Genomic DNA, 22,427 nt, shown 5'->3' with positions numbered 1-22,427 from the left:
TTGAATAATATAAAACAATTTATTACAAAGATTTTAAAGACGTTGAAACATTTTTCAAATAAAATATATAAAATGCTCAATTTACTTTCCACAAACTCGATAAATATTCTTTACCGCGAATCTGAACTTCCGGTCACGGATCCCGTATATAAACGGGTTTATGACACTATTGAAAAAGTATGACCATACAAATGTATAATACCAACGTGAACCGAATAAACTCATTGAGCAGTCAAAGTTGGGAATAAGGAAAATCAGAAGCGCAAGCAGATGGTGAGGCAGCGCACTACCAACATACGCAAAAGTCACTGCACATAAAGTATATGTTGCATTCCGTGCACTATTTCCATTAGTATTCACTGAATCTTTTCTTCCATTTAAGCGGGTCTGACACGCGATCTGCTCACCCCGAAACTTGTACTGTTTGTGAATATTTATTCCAATATAAATATAAATAACAATCAATGTACCAGAAACTAAGAAATAAAACAATATTAAACAAGCATTGTACATTGCTTGTAAATTAATTTTTGAGTCTTTAAAACTATCATCAGTGAAGCATCGTTTCCCTTCAAATCCTGGAACACCAGTTTCAACTGTACTTAGTCCCCACAATATCGGAGCAGGCCATGATAAAATGGCGGCAACAACTAAGCTCCCAATACAAAGTTTTATCACTGCACTTTCTGATAACTTTTCTTTAAATGGAAATCTAATTTTTCGGAATCTTTCTATTGCTATCGATACCAGTGATAAAGTACTTGCAATCGCCATATAATATAATATTGTTCTAAAAACTTTACAAAATATATTAGACGGATACATCAGCGGATGAAAGAGATACACTACCACCAGAGGAGCCACAACCGTACAGTTGATCACATCCAACATTGCTAGAAATAGCACATATATCCTATAGTTAGATTGCTTATATTGACGGGAATATACATATAACACGTGCGTGTTTCCAATCAACCCAACTACCGAAAAGCAGAGGAGCATAATAATTCCACCGATATTGCGTTTAACATGCAATTCATTGAGAAGTTCCAATGTGACATTTCTATCCTGCAATTCCGCTGGAATCCATGTATGACACGTACTGTTCTCCATGACATCAGTTACTGACTCCACCATTTACATATCTGAAAAGAAAACAGAAAGTTGTTATGAAAATTTGACATGCACTATGAATTCAGTAGTTATGAACTTATCGCCATATGTTTAAAAGATCGCTGTGTTCTTCATATCTCTTTATTGCCGTATTATCTAAATACGTTTCCTTACTTCAGAATTCGTCAATCAGCCTCATAACCATTTTAAATATGAATATGAAAATCATGTGCAAGTCAATTGAATTCTATACAACTGAATCATCAGGTAAAAAATATAAATAACTTCCCTGTGTTAACGAACATTAAAAACAAATGATTAAACACACAATGAACAATAGCTTTTCATGTAGTTAAACCAAATTTCATATTTACACTTGTCCCATGCAATCCGACCTGGTTCTATTGTATTTCGTTTAAAACCTACGATTTGAACATTTCAGTTAAAGGTACCTTTGTACACGGTATAATGTATACATGTACTTGTTGGCTTAGTGTCGGAATAATGTGTCCGCAACGGGAGATAAATCTTCCTGCTGTCTGTTACCTTGTAAGATTAAAGTGTTTTTAAAAGTAGTGCAGGTCTAGTACAAAGCAGGATATATTTATATCTTATTATTAATTAACATGTTATCGCCTTGAATACATATGCCGATTGACGTTCGGAAGTCATCGATTAATTAATCATGACACGATGAAAAATCCTCAAACCATTTTATAACGTATTACATAACCATGCCAGTTCTGAATAACTATCTACTTGGCATATAACACATTCAATTCATCAACTGTCAAATAATGAAAAGAAGTTACATTGTTACTGTTTCAATATGAACGATCGTTGTTTCCAAATCTGTTAATTGTTATCCATTTAGTTGTTTTCCTTCTGAAAGCTGTTCTCTTTGTATTTAATAAAGAGGCGGATGATAAAATGGGGACAAATGAATTGTAGTTACAATGTTACACTCAATTTAAAGATTACAAATCGAAGAAAAACTGACAACACTATGTAAACAAATTTAATACAAAGAAAAAAGACAAACAAATTCAAAAAATACTACACCTACAGGAAACTATAGACTAAGCAACACGAACCCAACTAAAACAGGGGTGATATCATGTGACTGTAATCATGCGTTGTATTGAGATGTTCCTACGCATTTGCCATAGATGTTTTGAGACATACCAAAACAGGGGGGGGGGGGGGGACTCTTAGGTGACTGTTAAGATGAGTCGTATTGACACATTCCTACGCAGTCGATTTAGATGTTCTGAGACAAACCAAAAACTGAGGTGATCTCAGTTGACTATTAAGATGAGTCGTGTTGAAATGTTCCTACGCAGTTGTCTAAGATATTCTGAGACAAACCAAAAACAACATTAGCACATCCTCCTTCGTCAATGCACTTAATTCAACGTGTTAGATAAATTATTCCAGGATTGACATGAATCAAGCAATTTGTTACAAACTCTCAGAATAATTATAAAGTTCATTCCGTTAAATCATGACTACTTTATACTTAAAACATTGATGATAAAAATCATGCATGGCAAGTGGATACTGTTCTATCAAAATCTTTATCTACAAACACAAAAAAATACAGAAGAATTGAAAGCATGCTTTTTTACTTTCCTTGTATTTAATTCTGTATATTGCTGGGATTATTTTTTTTAACACCTAAGTGTAAATGTTTTCTTGTTCCGACTAAATATTAATTCGTGTATTGTTTGTCTTTTGTCAAGATGGCTTCATTATCATTCTGTTTAAGCATGACTAATTTATATTCTAAATATTGATGAAAAAATCATGGCAAGTGCATGGATACTGTTCTATCAAAAGGTACACATGCACAAAGAATTTGATTTTACAAAAGTATTCATTGTATGCTTTCTTACACCTACATACATGTATTTAGATTTTTTAATAGATTCGATTCTCTCTATTTCTATCTTGTTTTGTTTGTTTACACCCAGATGTAAATTCTTTGTGTTTCGATAACCTTCTTGTACTGTCTATCTCTAATCAAAGTCAGTATACTTGTTGGACGATGCATTTATGATAGTATTTCTACGACAGGGACTTTGAACTAGCTAGAGCGTGAGAATACAACTTTTAGTTTGGTATTGATAGTGGTAAATGTATATGTTTGTAAATAGTATGTCGTCAATTTAATTTTATGAATATGTTCGATGAAATGACAATAAGGCATTTTTTCGTGTTAACGTTCAGTGTCAAATATTTCGGTCATATTCAATCAAAATATACAACAAAAACATGTATTTAGGTTCGGTGAAGTGTGTCAACATGAATGAACACTTTTCTAATTTGGAGCATCAGTTTGATAGCTCCATTTAGACTGGACAACATGGAGCTACATGTATATATTATTGCATTCTGCACGAGGAGGCTACCTAAATACTTGTACTATTACTGGACATGAGAAGTCTACATGACCAAATATGTATATGAAAATCAAAACTTTATTAAAACAAAATGACTTATGATGGATAAACATAAGCAAACAAGAAAAAAATCTGGTTTTGTAATTACGCATATTTGACATGCATTAATTACTTTTCTATTTTTGTACATGTATAGGCATTAACATTCTCTACCAGAACTGCTAGTTGATTGTTAGCGTTTTAAACTATAAGTTAATATTATTCATCTTAAAGATTAGATACGTACAGTTGGCACTGCTAAAGCTATTTAATTATGTTTTACAATTATCTTATTCTTGAAGGTCACCTTAATCCTCTCCCTTTCACACCGGTACAGCTTACCGGTGAAACCAAATTCAAGATTTTTTTGGGGCATTTAGACTTGTTCCATCGCCATTTGCTGACGTACAGATGTGGTTAAGGGCTCAAATTAATCCTCAGATAACCAGCAATGCGATGTAATGTGCATCAAACCTCTATAATTATTAGTTAATAAACAAGTCGCCCCTTACTGATGTGCAATTTTTCTGTAAAAACCATTTATTTTTCTTCGAATTTTGAGGAATATTCTCAAAAAGAAGTGTAAAGAAAACTGCTCTTTTAAGAGGATTTATAACTTTTTTCAATAACTGTGCAGTGAGTTCTAACTTGTACACTAGTTGCAAATGTAATTTTTAGTGTAGCAGCGCAATCACAAACTTGAAATGCGCTAAAAATCCGAAGTCATTTCTTAAAGATATGAGAAAAGAGACAAAAACCGTTAAAATATTCTGATTTTTTTTTGCAAAGTTGAAATAGATGTAACAAAACATTGTTTCGTAAGTGTTGCGGTATGATAAAGTTGAAAACACTTTTGTTTGAATAAAGGAACATGTATATTTCAATGAAAAAAATGACATTTTAAAGAGTGGATTCCTCCTAGATTTGCGTAAAAATCATGCATTTGGCAACAAAAAATTATCATCTGAACACATAATTCCAAAAAGAAAACAAACTGGGTGAGAATCTTTATATTATTTTTTTTTAATTTTATTTTTTTCCGTAGTAGTAGACTTAAGTACTTAAATTTCAATAAATTCTCTACAATGTCAGTGGCGCAGGGGTACGCTGATCTATCCCAAGACGCTAAGATTGAGAGTTCGAATCTCACTGCTGGAGATGGAAAAATAATTTCGTATATTAAATGCAACTTAACTTAACTTGCTCCATCGGGCTCGGTCAAGGGTGTCCCAGATCAAGCTAGCATTGGTAATTCAATGAATTTTCCCTTGTAAAAACAAAGCGAATGCAGTATTCATTTAAACTTCGATAATGACTTCGATAAGTAAAGGTCTAAAATCATGAAAGGAAAAGGGTTAAAGTTTTTTTTATACTAGTCCAGACATTTTGAGAGATAAAGTCGTTTCTAGCGGTCACAATGTGGCTCCTTCCTTATCAATACCCCTATAGTACCATCTGGCTTTAAGTGACATACTCAAACGAAACGGATAATGTATATTCTAAACTTGTGGTAAGCTAGCCTTAAGTATCTGTATTATCCCCTTATGGTTAATAAATTCCTGATAATTCTAATCATTTGTCTTTGAGTTAATGTTATTTCGCAGATTAGAAATGCTGAATGTGTCAAATTATTCACCTAAACCATCTTAAGAGAGAATATATTAATCTTTATTGCGTAGTTCCAAATTGGTCCGTGATAGAACTGTGTTAAATGTTATAGGTTGAACTGTTCTAGGAAAGAACTGTCTAAAGTTTACACAGCTGTCAAATACAGTTCTAGGAGAAAACTATCAGAACCATAAAAGTTTTCTAGGGTATACATAGAACTGTCAAAAATAGTTCTAGGATAGAAACGACAGATTATGTTGTAGAGTAGAACTATCTTTAAAGGTTCTGTAGGGTATATCTTAAAAAAGTGTTCTAGCATAGAACGGTCACCTTTTGTAAAATAATGTGCTAAAGGTGTCAGCCAGGAAATCTATTATAATATAGAGAAGGTATAACTAACCCTTAATGTCAGTATTCTTTGATATGTTATTCAATATTTGATAAAAAAAAAAAAAAATTGTCTACACATTGAAAATCAACACTAAGATAAAACAAAACAAACACCAACAGGTCAATTTTACGTTCTTAAAAAAATAACATTAGCATAGATGCTCAATGTACGACATGTACTAGGACTCGAGAATCTAATAACAACGCTCCTGTTCACACCGTTTTGTTTCATATCTGAAGACTCTTTTTTGTGTAACCTAGTATATTGAATTTATTTCAAACGGACGAAATCTTTCTTTCTGTTTCAATTGTATTGTACGAAAAAAAACACCATATAGAATGTGCATATTAAAATAGGACAGCACGTCACAAATAACACGAGCAAAGAAAAGACTGTTACTAGAACAAAAAACACAGCTCAGTTATGAAATTACTTCAGAAATAATCTTAATATAATATATAAAATTGAAGACACCAGAAAAAGTAACAACACATTTCAGTATTGCTTAAAACTATAAATAAGCAAATTTAGTTAGTCACATACAAAGAAAAGCACTAAAATGTTCAAAAGGGTATTTATAAATAACTATTGAATAAAAGTTCACATAATTAAATAATAGAACTTGAGATGTGCCTTTCTTTACACCAATAGGTTAAGCATTCAATTAATAGAACGCAAAATATTTAACTAGGTCGAATGTCCAACGTTCTTCAATTTCGAAGAAAACGTTACAATTTTCTTCGAAATAATTTTGTTTTTCTTACCTGTAGTTTTAAATTTATTATATGATCCATTATTAAACTATAATACACTGTTCCAAAAATCATAAAGTGTCAATGTAATTTATCCATAACAAATATATCTTTTATGAAATCAGCTTAGTATTATGATAAAGTTTGTTTGTATTGGACGTTCGTCAGCATACTGTCAAAATAGTAGAAACGTCTCTATGGTACAGTTTGTAATTACTGTCAGATTGTATTGACAATCAAATAAATTATGAATTGGGCAATTAGATCCGTGTTTAAAATAAGCTAAGAGTCCGATTTCTTTTACCTCATTCTCTTTGATGGCTTTAATCGATAGGTCAAATTACTTATCTATCTATATTTGATGTATAAACTCTCGTATACTGTGCGAGATGTGGTAGATAAAATTTTCAAACGAGAAGAAGATTTGAAACACAACGTGAACGTGTTGCATCTGTTCTTTGATGCCTATAATCGGTAGTTCAAATTGATTCTAAATTATATATCGATATATGATATATTATATATAAACTCTCGCATACTGCACGAGATGTTGTAGATAAAATATTCATACGAAATGGACATTTGAAACACAACGTGAACGAGCTGCATCTGTTGCCATGCACGTGGTTAGCAGATACTTTAATCAGTACTAAGTACTCGATGATTATTTGTCCACAAAATAATATAAATATGCTCAGCTGTGGACTAATGACCAAGCTATTCAATATAATTTCTATAATTCTATAATTTTAAACCAAAACCACGGGCAGTGTTTGATACAATTATCAATTATGGCATATTCAAAGAATTAATTTCCAAATGTAAATTCACAAACTAAATGATCCTAAATTATACTTTTGATGTTAAAATAATGTGTTTGTTTGTAATTGTTGGCTTTCCTTGCCGTTACTATTAGTCAGTTAACCAGATTCCTAACAGAGTCAGTTTTCTAGCAGACACATACAAATAAAACAGCTATACCAAGAGTGACAATATATAATTAGCTCTTTACAAAAAGCAGGAGGTACATGTATATCTAAAAAAAGATATGTTCAAATACACAGGACATAATTAATTGTGAAACATTTTGCCATTGACGACGAAAGACTTCTGTGAACACAAAGTTTGTAAACTAATACCATTCTAAGATAAAGATAAAAACAGATTTAAAAAAAAATTAAACAATAAGACCGTACTTTTGACTCATGTTCTCACAGATTGAACAAGATTGCGTTGTCAGTTTTTGAACATCAACAAAAAGTCACGCGATGTCGTGTAGAGTACATACCCACTCGTTATTTGGCATTGACGAAAAAATTAAAACACCGCCAAACAGGAAAATTAAGTGCATATAAAAAATAAGATGTGGTATGATTGCCAATGAGACAACTCTCCACAAGAAACCAAAATGACCTGAAGAAATAACATGTAGCTTAGGTACAATTTATCCGTAATTACAGACACAGGGGTTTAAATTCTCTCCTTTTTTCGATTTATTTTTAATTATTGGAACACCTCATCTTTTCAAAATGGATGGATCAGCGCCCGATTCTGACTGAATGAACAACTAATTCTCATTGACGGATCATGTGGGAGTTCCAGGGTTCATTTTCTCCTGTCTTTGGTTAATCATGTAAACGTCTGTCTCATGGTGTTCCATGGGCTGGAACCCCCTTGTAAAATGGTTGGATCCGCGCCCAATCCTGATAAAATCTAAAACCAATTTTCTTTATCAATTAATTCAATTCTACAGAAACTGAGAAATAAACTACGAAAGTTACGGACGGACGTACATGAACCAGGAGCTGATCCAGCCATTTATTAAAGGGGGTACCAACCAAGGAGAAAGTGGTATGTCAACCATATGCCCCCATTCAAATGCATTGATCGTTAAAAACAGACACCCAACTGGATCCGCCCTTGTGTATATAATTCAAAGTACGGATTATCTTAATGCAGTATAACAGAATAGTGAAAGTATAACACACGCACTGACCTGTAATTCAGAAGGTAGTATATCTAACGAGATGTAAACACTCGACTGAGGTAAACGACAACTGATTATAGGTAGATACTCATAAGTCAAAGTTAACCATGCACTACTAGGTAATATATGTTATTTATACAGGAAGTAAAACATATCTTAATAGCTAAATAAGACATCATGTTTTAATAAATAGAGATACATGACGCACAGCCATTCAAAGATAGCAGAACAATGTCTGGTTGTAAGAATAAACACAGAGCGACGCGGTGTCGACGAGTTTATCACGAAAATGCTCATACATTTGTAAAGTACAATTTCACCCAAGATGCAAGGAGAAAATTAGAATAAAAGTAATATTGAAATACCACACATGCATTATTTCAATTGCATAAAGATGTGAACTTTGTTTGGGTAGGGTAATACAGAGTTACTGGACTTGCTGGTGTTTGTTTATGTAGTGTGGGTGACCGTGTACTGCTTGTATGAACTTGTGCTGGAACTGCACTGAACTGGAACTTAGAATACTGGAATAAGAACAAGCTTGTATAAAAATAGATGTTTATTGTTTGCTGGTCACGAATGCAAGTGTATTATAATAATACAATGAACAATGAACATACATAATAAAAACATACATATAGAAACATGAATATAATTAAATATATCAGTAACTCTGGTATTTGAATAATGCGAATAAGAATAATTAACCCACCCAAAAGTATAGTTCACTTTAAATGAATAGGGGTAAGACTAGCTCACTTGAAATAATAAATGTGAATTGAACTGGGGGAATGAAATATAAAAATGAAATATAAATATGAACTTGAACTGGGGGAATTAAATATAAATATGAACTTGAACTGGGGGAATGAAATATAAATATGAACTTGAACTGGGGGAATGAAATATAAATAAAGGGAGATAATTTAAGATTGAAATATGCACTTAAAGACATTATTTTCAAATAGGAGACTTAGATTTGTACCAAATATTTACAGAAGCTACAGATTTAAATTTGATTAATTTCATTCAAACTCGGCCACTGGATTTACTTATATTATATTGTATGGTAAGCAAGGAAGAGGGGAGACAACAATTGTACTTGTAGACTAAGCATAAAATAGATGCCTTCTTAACGTATTATTAAGTTATCCACATGAAATAAAAAAGATCTACGTAAAGTGGAAAGTAATTTGCATCATGATGTATTCGTTTACTACTTATTTTCTTTTAATTACATTACATTTCTACAATGCTTGTTATCTTAACAAACATAAAAACAAAAACAGTGTTCATTCACGAGGAATGTATCACAAATGAAACATGTTTGTTTACTATATGTTTTCTCGAAAGATCAAATATAAGGATTTTCTTTATTAAAACACTAACATATGCAAAGAAACTACTTGAATTAAGTCAACATCAAGGCGTTAAAACTTCAAATAGCACTGCAGACATGAAAGGAGTTCGTAACAACGTAAATTGTTAAAAAGACTACAAAGCTAACATAATAGTTTTATCCTGCAAGAATTTTACATAGTGCCTTACAAGACGCCATTGTAACTTCTCCTGTTTCCGGTTTGCGATATTATGACTGAATAATAAATTCTTGTTTGCTTAAGCCCAGGGGCTAGTATTTCATACATATTCAGAATGAAACAGCAATTAATTGAAACTAAATGCAAAAAAAAAAAACAAGTATTCCAATACATAAAATTTTGACAATTATTACAAAAGATATGCCTGAAAAGTCGCTCGAACAGGATAAATGACTGTAAAGAAAGACAGAAATATAAGGAATTGTGGACAGCGGTCAGAATCTTCTTTCAAGTGTTCGTTACTTTTTCTTTGCGATTTATAATACATCACGTACAATCGAAATGTGTCGTTCTTTTTTGCAAAACTCGCATGAGAATATTTTTATAATCGGATATCCTTTGAAGTACTTCCGATATAATTTTTTTTTCTCATTTGAATAGACATTTCGAAGCCCTAACATAGTACTAGTAGAAATCAATTATATACAAAAAGCGTGCTTTAAAATTATCCGGACTATATGCACATGTAAACGTTTACATGTGCATGTATAAACTGCCAGTTCTGATCTGAAAATTCTGAAATGATCCAAACCATGAACAGTATAATATCTAGTAAACCTGATGGGATAATCTACGTAAGCTGGTTCTCGGTTGACTACTACACTGTATTCGCAGAGTGTAACGTAATACAAGCGGATTCCAGTTTAATAATATGCGATGCATAGTTCCATAATACATTAAACGAGTAACAAAAGACACCCTTACAATATTTGATAGAGCTTGGGAAAATGACTCCAGCTTATAGTAAATGTATTCCATTTATAGCATTTGAACTCGCACTTAATTAGCAATTCCAGTGTACATATAAGGTGTAATACCACCAAATCATGATACGCCACATCCGGTTGCATACGAAAGTAGGTCTAAAAAAATATTCCCTTGAATTTGACAGTTGTAGAAAATTAACCCTGCATTTCAATGCACTTAAATTTTTCTGAGTCATAAACATGTATGTTGGGTGTCTGAAAGCATCATTCTTTTTTTATTTGATGGTCTTATAAAATATTTTGGAAAGTTAAGGTTACATAGTTGCCAAAGCAGGTAACCAGTAAATAACCTGGTAAAAATGTGATTGTTTACTTCCGGTGCAGGTTACTTTCTTATATGCAATGAAATGTAGTGTGAAATTTTCACTGTAGCACTGGAAAGGATTAAACTTTATTCATGCAAAGTATTTCTTTGGTTGAAATAAAGGTAAATTCTGTACATTTTTTTTAAAAGTACAAATTTAACAAAGACTAATAGGGAAAAATCAATGGTGGTATTACACCTATTTAGGGAAACTACATGTGCACTCGTGACCTTATTGTACTTTCATTTTTAAAAGTTATTAATAAACCAGTTCATACATTGTAAACATGGACTATTCGGAATGGATTGAGACACAGAAAGCACGTTTGAGGTAAAATTGCCTTGAAATGGGGGTTTACGGGTGTTTTCTAAGTCAAATGGGTGGACAGACAAAGCTGTATTTAGTTTACTGTTTTAAATTTTAAATAATACCCTAACAGTTTTGTTTATACAACATGTGAATTTTTTATTTCAGTGTTCACATGTTCTGAAGAGCATTCTGTTGAAAAATCTTATATGTGAATTGGTCTGCAGATGACACTTCAGCATTAAAGTAAGTATCAACTATCATCATGTTTTTTGTGCTTTTTTTGGCCGCAAAAGTTTACAATTTGCCATTGTGCCATCTACATTTTGCACAGACAATAAATCATCTAAACACTTATTTGCCCTGGATTTATACACATCAGAATCCAGTCTCACATACTTAAACTTTATAATTCTTACCAATAATTTTTTTGTACCAGCATTCCAAGGGACATAACCCTTTTTAAAAACATTTTGAGGTATTTTTTATTACTCTTTCTCCCCATTTTCTAATGTAAAATACAAGAAAGTGGACACTTTGTGTAAATCTATTAGAAATATACTGTTATGAGTAAATAAAAAGACTTTGATACCAGTAACAATAAATGGTTGACTGAAAGGGAACCGTTATTTGTCACACTAGGTGAACAGACTAAAAACTCGAGTTACACATAAGGGCTTCTAGAAACTTCCGTGTAGACTGTTAACATTTATAGAGACAGTTCTTTCAACTAAAACACTTTAATTATTGATTTAACATTACATTTATATCATTTTTGTGGGGAAATAATCACATTTGTTTTATTTTTTAGACAAAAGATATCAAGTTTTGATGAAAAAGGAAGGAAGGAGGAAAAATGGACCAAAACAGACCAAAACAGACCTTCAAATGAACTCTAAAAGGTGCAATAAAATTGTTTATCATCTAAAAGTTGTCTTTTGTATTCTATTTAATTGTTTGAATGCATAGATCATGAGTTTTTGATCAGATATTAGTCAACACTGCATTTTATAATGATAAACTGAAATTTGGATTTGTCGAAGAAATTAGACTGAAATTGCCGTAGGATATGGCCTTACATTATAGTGATTTTCTCTGAAACTATAGATCTGACTGAGACAAAACTTGGCAGTTATGCTTGAAATAACTTGCAATTGGAGGGAAAAAAATTACATTAAGTTTATTTGACATTTAGGTGTTCTTTAGGTGTAATACCACCAAATCATGATACGCCACATCCGGTTGCATACGAAAGTAGGTCTAAAAAAATATTCCCTTGAATTTGACAGTTGTAGAAAATTAACCCTGCATTTCAATGCACTTAAATTTTTCTGAGTCATAAACATGTATGTTGGGTGTCTGAAAGCATCATTCTTTTTTTATTTGATGGTCTTATAAAATATTTTGGAAAGTTAAGGTTACATAGTTGCCAAAGCAGGTAACCAGTAAATAACCTGGTAAAAATGTGATTGTTTACTTCCGGTGCAGGTTACTTTCTTATATGCAATGAAATGTAGTGTGAAATTTTCACTGTAGCACTGGAAAGGATTAAACTTTATTCATGCAAAGTATTTCTTTGGTTGAAATAAAGGTAAATTCTGTACATTTTTTTTAAAAGTACAAATTTAACAAAGACTAATAGGGAAAAATCAATGGTGGTATTACACCTATAATGCATAATGTAAAACAAGTCCAAAGACAATTTATAGGTAGATTTCCGGATTAAATTATTATAAAGTCTAATTGTCGAAATAATTTTTCATGTATTTGACACTTTCCAGGATGAATTTTGCAGTTATGTCAACCTAAGACCAAACAAATGTTCATGATTCCTTTTTTCGATGAAAAAAAGGTCATTGATTTGAAAAGAAATTCCAAAGGCAAAAAAGAATAACCCATATAATTAGAAAAAGCAAATTTGAATGAATATAGGCCAAGATTTCAGTTACATTGTAACACATATGTCCTTCTGGTCATATATTTTTTTTCACAAAGAGAACAAATTCCGTAATAAATTCTTACCTTATAATTAGAAATATTGTTTATATCATAAATACTTCAAAATCCACAACGTGACTTCGAGGCAAATATATCATTCTGTGAAATTTTAACAAAGTTTCTAGAGTAAGTGTGGTTTCAAAATAGATCAATTAGTAGAGTGATGTAAGAAACACTGTCAGAACCCAATTACTGACAATGAGCTTTGGATGTTGGCAATTAATTCTAAACCGCTAAAAATGTTTCACTAACTGTTTCAAATATTGACTTTTAATTAAAAGTAAAGTTTGTTGCTGGTTAAAACGTTTTACTACACGTCATAATCCCACTCCTCCGCCATTACACGAATGCTTATTTTCCCTGTCACTCCTCGTTTAAAAATGCCATTGAAATTTGATTACATGATCGCTAATGATGACTTAACGAGTTTGTGTTACATGTAACGATAATTGTTTGTCAAAATGGCAAGTCGAGCAACATTTTGAATGGGACACCCATATATAAATTAGAGTTGCTGTTGAAAAGGGCGGATTTACCAAGAGAACATTCAAAACTCATCAGTTGAAAGAAAATTGACAACACCATGACAAAGAACGAAAGACGGCAAAAAAAAAAAAAATGAAGTGCACAAAACCACTGGTAGAAAATTGAACTGACCAAGAAAACCACAATCATAAACTGGATAGGTAATCTGGTTCTGCGTTAAATTGTTAATTTTTGAGAGATTTCAAAGATCAAACCTGTTTGCAATGTGTTGTTTTCGGGTATTTCTTGTTAGTGAGTCTAATCCTTTTTTAAAAATTTAAATTCTCGTGAGCGAATATTTAAAATATTTTAACACAATTGAGAAATTATATCGAAAATAAACTCTTTAAACGATTAATATTTCCCTCTACAGTTTTAAAACTCATTCAATTTTACCTTATGAATACTAGTTTATGACCATAATGATGGTCTTCAATCAGATAATAGTTTCCGAGATCTGAGATTTAAAAAAAATATACTGAAAGTTCACAACATAAACAATTATTAAACTCTCGGGTGATTCATTTCTCTCGGAATATTTAATATTGATAAGGGTGTCAGATCATCATTTCACTCCCTCCAAATTGAGAACGTATATCAAAAACCCTACTCTGACACAAAATAGTGCTTTCTATGTCATTGTTTACCAATAGTAACCAGCATTTCCAGAAATATAACTTTTTGTGAAAGAAAATATACTTAGACCATTTTGAACCAAAATGTACTTGTCTATGAGTTTGCAATAAAAATTGAGGTATAATGCGTTTCATATATAGCGATTTCAAGAAAACCAGATCTTATTTTAAGTATATAGATATAGGAAGATGTGGTGTGAGACAACTCTCCATCCAAATAACAATTTATAAAAAGTAAATCATTATAGGTCAATGTCCGCCCTTAACACGGAGCCTTGGCTCAAACCGAACAATAAGCTATAAAGGGCCCAAAATTACTAGTGTCAAACCATTCAAACGGGAAAACCAACGGTCTAATAGTATACATGTACTGTACTTGTCTTCCCAAAGACAGTTCGTCCCATACATGAATTAACGTTCTAGTAAGGATTTTTGAACTTCTTCAGTGGTCGTCCCTTTAACTATCAATATTTTGTTCGAATTAAATGCTGATGTCAAATCATTCAAAATTCGTTTCAACTTTTTCATATGCATATCCAACTATAGCAGTCATCACGTGACTTTGATGACGTCACACATCACCCGTATTAAGCCCAAGTAAACTGTATAGAAATGCACAGGGGCTTTCAAGAATCGATAGAATAAAGTGCTTTAAGTTCATGATACAAAAAGTGTGGGAATATATAGTTATTCCTCATATATTTAGAAATATATTTATGCCTTTTAAAAAAGTTTAAATTTTGGTCTTCTCCCTTCCAAATGCTTTCGAAAATTTGTCTTGTTGCCTCGATAAGTTCACACTGTTAATCATCCAACTCCGATAAATATTGGATTTTCTGTCGTGTTAAACCTAAAATTGCGATTTAAACCAAAACAGATGGAATAATTGTGGGAATATGTGCTTATTACTATATTCATAAATATTTGAAACATAGTATATGCAATAGTTTAATATTTTATTATGTCCCGTCCAAATTGATTTGAAAATCAGTCATTTTCAGAAAATCTGGTATTATTTTTCAAGATGGCGACCTCATTGACAGCGTGGGACGACTTGGTAAAAATATATTTTGTAGGATTGTTACATTGAAAATCAAATAACCGTTGGATGCTCGCGTTTTCAGTCATTGTCTTACCTTAAAGCAGCATGGAATCAAACATTGGTTCCTTTTGATAAAGCTGTTACATGCTGTTTATTTTATAAAATTTCGAAAAAAAATGGCGACCAAATAATTTTCAAACGTGGACGATGTTCGACACTTATTTTGTACATGCACATAATTCAATTTAATTTCACTGTTTACATTTCAATTAAATATGACATGTTATGGTCACTATAATGATAGCCAAGGGCATAGCTAGATTAAGGAGATACTAATTAAGTCATTACTTCAACGTGATCAAAGATTGAAAATAAACATGGCACCTAATCACGATGTAAATTTTGACAATACCTAATAAATAATAATAATACCAATGTAGATTAGTGTTGTCCGATTCTAAATGAAATTCCTTACGATATTATTTTATATTTATAAAAGAAGACCTCGAATGGATATTAAATAACCGAGGTAAAATAAATATATTGTTTAATTTTCTTTAAATCATTCATCGGGTAACCAGTAAATTTTACATAATAATTAAACCAGTAACATGCAGAGTTATCGAACGTAATTATGACTGGAATAGTTGCATATGGGTGATTTCAGTTTTTATTCGACCTGTGAGTTTTAATTTTAACCTTCCAAGTCCTTTTTATCTTGTCGTGTATATTCATATTTCATTAGAGTATGGATTATTTATGAACGATATACTATTACTATGCTGACCTTTCTATATGTGTGTTTTGATTTTGATTGTTGCCGGGTTGTCTCTCATTTAAACATATCACATACATAAGTATGTATCTCTTTTTATATTTTCAACAGTGTTTTCAAACTTGGTGTAACTGATCCAAAATTCCTCATTAAAAGTACACTGACAAACAATATCAGCTAATTAATCACAATCGGTATTAAAGTTCCAATTAGCTGGTCTGTTTTCATACGTTCGATTTCTCGTTTTTATTTTATATCGAAACCCAATCTCCGGTGTTGTTTCATTAAATAGATTTTTCCTTTGTCATACATTATACATTTATGCAAGCAGAGGCGGATATGAACATAGTTGCTAAACCGCAGTTTGATAAAGCTATTATTGGGTATTCAATTTGAAACTTTTACTTTTAAATTAATATTTCAGTATTGACCAAGATTCCAGCTGTTATGTCACGAATAGATACCGCGTGAATTAACAAACCAGTTAGCTTTTCATCATTCTTCACCTCAGAGTAGATGGACGGACAGACAGAATTCTTAAATATAGAATGGAAGGGTGTTTTCATATTAAAAGCAAGGGAAGGCGCTCTAATGTATATGTACATACTGTACAAACGTTAAATCTATGCGTTTTACGTTTTGGGAAAAGATTCAATTGTTATTTTAGGCGTTGCAAACAGAAATATCCTCATGAATATTTGTCGGTCAATTTCATTAATTCATTAAAGAAATGGAGCATATAGAACAGTTGACATCTATCCACTTTAAAGCTCTCGTGTGTTAAAATTTGTAGAAACGAAAATAATGTGGGGCAATATATTACAAATTCAGCTATACAAAGAGACCATGGTGCGCGTATATTCAATTCCAATTCATCCTTTTTTTTCATCTCTTTAAGCACTTTATGCTTATCAGTGCACAATAAATACAAATACCAGTTTATAACAAAATGACATAATACATCAGCGAAGCAAATAAACATCAAGTATATAGAAATTCCACATTAATTTATCCATAGTCGGATCAAGAAAAGTAAACACTAACCACAACTAACCAATCTTTTTTTCGGAATTACTTATTGATTAAAAAAACTCTTCTTACCTGGCATCTTGACCATGTCCACAATAGACAGCAATGACCTATAGTGTATTGGTTGTTTTCATGATAGCCTGCAATATGAGATTACTCCTATTAATTATCATATTAGCATACTAATTTTTAACATCCTCTTAGTGTTGTTCTTGATTGTGTGTTGTCCAGTGTCGTTCTCTGAAACGTAAACCGTTCGCACTGATTTCTCCTAGCTTATAGCATGATTGTTACTTAAAAGAGGGGCGAAAGCTACCAGTGGGAAAATAACTGAAAAATCCATTACTAAATAAGAAAAAGACAGACAAACAAACAAAAGTACAAAAGACACAACATAGAAAACTAAAGTCTAAGTAGCACGAACTCCACCAAACATTGCGTGTGATTTCAGATGCAACGGAAGGGTAAGCAAATCCTGCTCCACACGTGGCATCCGTCGTGTTGCTCGTGTTATTACAAACCCGGTAGATAGTATAATTCGGAAGGTCAGATTCATTGAAAGGTAACAGGATTGTAATTAACAATACCAAACACGAGATTGATTCCAACACATATTCAAGTACACTTACCCAATGCCAATGATTGTCTATTGTCACATGCACAGTCACCATTTTTTTCTTATTCATATACTACTAAAAATTGTGACATTCCCAGGCTTTTTGAGGATTAACGTCATGCAATGTTATTTTAATCTGTATATTTTTTTCTTTTTACAGCTGTATATTTTAGCGTCTTTTTATCGTATTCTTTTTTTTTTAGTATATTGTACATTGCACATCATATTTTCATATTAACATTACGGTTAAACATCATTAATGACATAACACTAAATTATTCGCAAGTTTGTTTCTATACGGATTAATCTTCCATTATGATCAACGATTTGATATTTATGAGTTTATGACGTCCAATATCACTGGACAAGCATACATTTTTGTTTGGGTAACACCTGAAGCACGCCTCCGGGTGCGGGATTTTTGATGCATTGAAGACCTATTGGTGGTCTATGGCTGTTTCTGATCTTAAGTCTGGTTGTTGTCTCTTTGACACATTTCACCAATATTTTAAGTCAATCAGAGCATGTATATCTAATGTTACTCTGACATGAATGTTTTTTGTTAAATCTTTTATTCAACCGAACAATACCAACCGAATCGGTAAAATGTATACTTTAAGCAGTAATGAGAATGAAAATATCAGACTATTTAACTTATTTAATCTTTAGTAATCAAATAAAATATTTTCTTACCATTTGCCAGTCCAAGACTATACGTAGAAGTTCTGTACAGTATGCAGGAATGGAAAAAAAAAACACTCCGAAAAGCAAAATGGCTTTCGTTAGGTAGAGTAGTTGAAAAAGTGTGTCGTTATACAATGGACACTGTATTTGAAATAATACATTTTCTTTTGTGATTTATATCTACTTCCTGTAATAAAGGTTTAATAGTATGCATTTAAAAAGCAAAACTTACATATCATCGAATTCACGTTGTTAAAATTGTGTTCTAGGTGAATAAGCACACTATTATTATATACTTGTTCAAAAATTGTAAGTCGATATCTATATACTTCGTTTTAAATTTAACCCAACAATGTTAGATCTGCAAATAATCTCATCAAATATACCAGAGTAAGTGCATTTTCATATTTGAGCCAGACCATCGTTTTGTCTACTGAGACTCAACAGTGATGGAATAAAATAACGTTTCTTGGATCTTTTATGATAAACAAAAGTAAAAACAGCTCAAAATTGTTGTTGTTAGATATAAAACTGTGCATTACTTTAATGATATAGGAAAATTTTGTTCCTTTTTCAACAGATTTTCGAACCCCCGCATCTGAGACATCGTGGCAACGCCGCCTGCACTCTAGACCACTCGACCAACTAGGCTACATACTCTAAATAATTTCGTTAGTCGTTTGCTTTATCTAGGGTGGTAACACAGAATATGATGTAAAGTGGCACCTTGCATATCAGCTGTTTTTTGTTAGTCGTAAAAGATTAAAATTTTACTTACCATGCCGTTACATCAAATGTATATTGCCAACACGTATACCTATTATTCTAAGATGTGCACTATTGTAGATAGATTCAATTATTAAAATAACGCGCACTTTTATATTTTATGAGAACAATTTTTAGCTGTTTTCACTTTTGTTTATCATAAAGGATTCAAGGATTGTTATTTTAATTCATATAACTGTTATAAGGCTGAGTCATAGAATCTTAGATGTTATAATGCAGGATTAAGTTTGGAAATTTGTTGTTATAGTAAATATATTTATACAGAAATACCAAACTATGCTCTGCACGTGTAGGCGAAACACCCTCTTCGCGAATAACTCAGATTATATAGTGATGCACATTGATTTTGATGAGTGCGTTCTAAGTTGAAGAGTCTACTCCTTCAATCTGCACCACTATGATATAACTCATATAAAATTCTAAGTAAACTTGATAATCTAAAATACCAATCATGATCAGTTAAAACGAGGGAGAAGCATTACGTGTATTACTAGGGTGATGTATTTAGAATGAACTAAAGATGATGCAGTGTTACATCAGAAAGACAGAAACCTAACGACACAAATATTCAAAAGAACATACAGTCTAAGAAGGATATACAACTAGCTCCTTTGATAAAGAAGTATATTCCTTCTACGTGAAAGCATTATCTATACAAAGTACAGTTAAGATATTTATTTTTTAATATGTCAAGCTCTAAATCGCCCGAGTCTAAAAAAATTGAAAAAATCATAAATAAACAATTGAAGATATGCAGTCAACACCACATACCTCAAATACCAACAACAACAAAACCACTAAGGTATGGCATAAGACAATTACTGACATATTTATAAACACCAATGTAATTTCTTCACAATACCTTCTTCCAACTGCATGTATACTGAAACTGTTATGTAAATCATCCAAGTTATTCATACATTGTTCTTGCCAAGTCATCTAAAACATATCTTTATCAGACATATTTGTCAAAATGTTTGTATTGTCTTTGCATTTTACCATCAGATTGTGGAGGAACTTATGGCAGTATTTGTGAGATTTTGTTTCATAGTAATTAAAATTGATTTATTGTTTGATTGGTGTTAAGCACCACTGTCATCACTTTAGCACTATATCGTTGCGGTCAGTTTTTATTGCTGAAGGAAGCTCGGGTTGATAAGAAAACTGACAAACGTAGTCAAATAAGATTCGAGTTGAGTCGGGATTCGAACTCACAACCCCAGTGTTGACAGGCTAGTGATACAGTAATTCGACAACTTAGACTTAATTTTCTGTAAACAATCATGAGTATGGGTCGTCGTTCTGCAACGAGGAGTGATCTGTTGATCAGGGTTAGAGACTTCAAAATCCCTTTGAGATGACGACCAGCAATAAAAACACTGATCCTTTTTAAGCTTTTATGAGTTGATACACCAGAATCACTTTATTATATCATGTTCGAGATATCGAGTTTTGAGGCATATTTGAGTATCAATCTTTCCTGACATTCGGTGCCAATATACGCTTAATTTGATCGCATTCAGAATCATAGGGTTGCTGAAAATTTGAGTGTTTTTTTTTAACTGATACATAATCTTTATAAGGAAAACTGGGGCTGTAGATATATCTTTGAGTTACAGCGTCTTAATAACGCTGATCAAAGATAAAGACTAACAATACATATCCTTGCGCTAATAAACAATATATAAATCATTTACTTGGGTAAAATGTTCACCTTCTTTCGACAGTGCAATGCATACTGTTCGTTTGGTTGTGCCGGAGGTAAAACTTCGCATTCACGTCCATTTGAAGATTGCAAACTTGCCCCCATCCGACTATCATTGAGTCCATCGGTAGTCGAGTTGTTTCGTCCTCTTCATGTCGTCATTTCAGTGTATTGTGTTAGTTTCTTCTCGTCCAAGAAGTACATGTTATTTTTGCAATTTTACGTTTGGCCAATAACAACCAATCAGAGGTGGATTTAGGGGGGGGGGGCAGGGGGAAGGCCCCCCTTTTGTTGAAAAAATTTGGTTGGTTATATTGGGAATCACTGAAGCGCGACGGGAGCGGGGCCCCCACTTATGAAAATTTCTGGATCCTCCACTGCCAATTCATCAAATAGACAAGATGATGTTTTGTTTTATTAGTAGAATAAATTATGCATTAGTTTCTGTAATTAAATTTTGATATATGGTACATGGACTTCATTTGACAATAGTGAGAAACTCAACAATGCTTAATTCTGATAATTCGACTAAGAAAACCATCAAATTTCAATATTGCCATTTCTATTCTAGCTTCAATTCAAAGCCAATTAAAGGATTTAGAAGAAGTTAAAGATTCAAAGGGACATCTTAATTTGCTTTGCTGATGTAAGAAGTAACATCAAATAAATAAATCTATGAATTATTGGGGAAAACCATAAACTATAATTATCACATAATCATAAAAAATGTTTGTTTTTATTGGAGATAATTATAGATGAAAAGTGAAGTATTAGTTCCGATGTAGGTATAATTGAGATAGTTATGTCAGAAAACTATAAGCTTTTGAAATATATTTATTATAGAAAGACCAGACGTGACATGTACTAAATACATCAAACAGAAAGTGCTCTCAATGCTTTTTTGCTGAAATTGACTTTTATATGGATTTTAAAAGAAATTTTGTAAGAATAAAAAGGATATTACCTCAGAAAACATAAATCCTTTCAAATATACACAAGTGACATCTAAATGCTACCTTTTTTTGTTATTTCATATTATAATTCATAACTCATAATTCACAAGTGCTTCTTTTACTTTTGCATTGAAATTATTCTGTATAGTTTGATCTAGTGCTATGTGTTTCCAAAGACTGTGTACTGTGGTGCTTTATTTGATTTTGATGTCTGAAATCTTCTTTGAAGTCCAGCTATCGATATTAGAGTGTATGCCAGTATGATTTCACATTAGAAAGTTAATCACTGTGTACCTGCTTTCACTTACTGCTAGTTTTCTATGACATAATATCAATGTGTTGCTTATTTCTAACTTTGCGTTTTTATGTTAATATATATTTTAAGGTTAGTTGAAAATTGATTACTTTTCC

At 32.0% G+C, this 22,427-nt stretch overlaps 1 long non-coding RNA gene across 1 annotated transcript; it reads right to left on the bottom strand.

The window, feature by feature from the left end:
* Window positions 1–18,796, bottom strand: LOC143053979 (uncharacterized). Its single transcript, XR_012971526.1, has 3 exons — window positions 18,582–18,796; window positions 17,345–17,412; window positions 1–1,145 (listed from the first exon to the last, which is right to left on the bottom strand). It is a non-coding gene; the product is annotated as an uncharacterized LOC143053979 (long non-coding RNA).
* Window positions 18,797–22,427: the final 3,631 nt, after the last annotated feature.

This window comes from Mytilus galloprovincialis, chromosome 12 (assembly GCF_965363235.1).
Source record: "Mytilus galloprovincialis chromosome 12, xbMytGall1.hap1.1, whole genome shotgun sequence".
NCBI classification, from domain to species: Eukaryota; Metazoa; Mollusca; class Bivalvia; order Mytilida; family Mytilidae; genus Mytilus; species Mytilus galloprovincialis.
The sequence above is the reverse complement of the archived record's forward strand: the minus strand, read 5'-3'. Positions and strand labels throughout refer to the sequence as shown.